Genomic DNA, 2,128 nt, shown 5'->3' with positions numbered 1-2,128 from the left:
TGACTGTTATTCTTGTTATGTATAGACTGTTCAACACACTAAAATGGCCTAATTCCATATAAGTCACTCAGAGTTCTGAATTTTAGCTTCACTTTATCATTGACATGTAAATGAAGGCCATGGATATAAAATCTTCAAAGCTTGTCTTGAAGAATATTTTGTGAAGATAATAGAAATTATACTTGTCAAATTCCACACTTCTCATTGTGGAATATCTTGAATTTGAGGTACCTGTGTGATAACCAGATGCAGATATCCAGCTTACAGCTGGAGCCTAGATACTGTACCTAAGAACAGAGGTCAGGACAGTTGATATTAATTCAGGAGTCATTTGTAACAATTATGTCAGAGATGACAAATTGGCAACCTTGAGGAATGCATTTTTTCCTCTACTAAGTAGATTTTAACAATTAAATGGGTTACCATGTAATATTGTCAGGGAGGAAGACCTTACTCTAACCTATGGTTCTCCTGGATGGCCTTAGAATCCAACTGATATGAGACAGATTAACATGAGAAAATCAAATTTAATAGGCATACATACAGGGAATCTACAGGCACATTAAATTCTGAAGATAATGAGGCAACAGGAAGCTTATATGAGCTAAGGGAGGGGGTGAGGACAGGAGAAGGCTCACCAGCAGGAAGGTGAAGGAAGATATTTGGAAAAACAAGGTTGTCCTATTATGCAGATAAGTTTCTTAGGTAAAGGAGAGTCTTCAAAAATAGCTCTCTTCCTGGTACAGGTTCTCCTTTCCATTGTAAATGTAGGCAGTTATGGCAGAGACAGAGAGCTTTCCCTGCATCTGCTGGGTTTTTATGACTTTTAACTCAAAATAAACTTTATGCCAAACTGGCCCTTCTTGGGGCAGCCTGCCCTGGGTCCCTAACATTATCATCTTATGTTAAATACATATGTACATGCATACATATCTAAATAAATAAACAAATGGATTACCATTTACTATTATATAACATTTTTAAAAAGCAGATTGGGTGATCTGGCCATAGTGCTTGGCATTTTCATAAGTCATATATAAATGAGAACTGAGGAGTAGCTGCCTTTTTTCTTCGTGAATCCAACTCTTCACCCGGGGTATGCGTATGTATATATTCCTCATTCTTTTGGGCCACCTCCCTCCACTCCGGAAGCCTGTGAGCAAGACCCTTGATGAAATTGATACTTGAGGACTGATATGTAGGTGAGGTTGTCATATGGAAGAAGAAGGAAAGGGGACCAATTATGGAAATAGGGAGAGGCAGAGGAGTCATCCAAGAAACTCAGCAGTTAGTAAGAATGTCTAACCAATTAGTAAGATGTTAGTAAGTTTAGTCTGTTAGTTAGAACACCAGAATACAGCACTGTCATCACACTCAAAGTGACAGGTAGTGTTAATCAGAGAGGGGATGGTCAAACAGTGTCATATTCCCAAAGACTTCTGGTAGGCAGAATGAAAAGAATCTACTAATTTTGTCAATTAGAAGATCACTAATGGCATATATTAATAAAAGTAGTTTCATTCTTATGAATGGGTAGAAATCTACAATAGACAGACGAAATGAGGAAGTCCTTTCTTTTTAAAGATCTTTCATGTAAGGTAGTGATACCTACATGAGGTTCTTTGGGAGGCTATTTTTTTTTTTATTATACAATAAAAAAGTGTTTATTGACCAATGAAAAAGGAGTTCAAGTAGGAGATGCAGCAAATCGAGAAAAGAAAGAAACAACTGATAGAGCCTAGTTCTATCCAGCTGAGACCAAGGGACAACATTTTTTAAAAATATGGAGTGTTTAACAAATTTGTGTGTCATCCTTGTAGAGGGGCCATGCTATTCTTCTTTGTATTGCTCCAATTTTAGTATATATGGTGTTTATTTTAATCACACTCAGGTATGTGATTTTGAAGACTTGCTAGTCTTGATATGCATGTCCCATAAGTTCCTGGAACTCAAAAAGTTTAAAATTAATTTCATCATTTGATTCTACTCATCCCCAAACATATTTTTACTCCTATATTCTCTCTCCTAATTACTTAGTCTCCCAAATTAAAGTCTGAAAGTTATTTTATATTTGTTTTGCTACCACCTATCTATTATTCTCACCTTTCTTGCCATCTCCTATCCAATC

The 2,128-nt window shown here is 36.4% G+C and overlaps 1 non-coding gene across 1 annotated transcript; it reads right to left on the bottom strand.

Annotated features, from left to right (window-relative positions):
• Window positions 1-1,777: 1,777 nt before the first annotated feature.
• LOC120248559 lies at window positions 1,778-1,885 on the bottom strand. Its single transcript, XR_005532604.1, has one exon. It is a non-coding gene; the product is annotated as a U6 spliceosomal RNA (small nuclear RNA).
• Between the last annotated feature and the right edge of the window lie 243 nt (window positions 1,886-2,128).

The sequence above is a fragment of the Hyaena hyaena genome, unplaced genomic scaffold, assembly GCF_003009895.1.
Source record: "Hyaena hyaena isolate Hyena2069 unplaced genomic scaffold, ASM300989v1 scaffold_596, whole genome shotgun sequence".
In the NCBI taxonomy this organism is placed as follows: domain Eukaryota; kingdom Metazoa; phylum Chordata; class Mammalia; order Carnivora; family Hyaenidae; genus Hyaena; species Hyaena hyaena.
The sequence above is the reverse complement of the archived record's forward strand: the minus strand, read 5'-3'. Positions and strand labels throughout refer to the sequence as shown.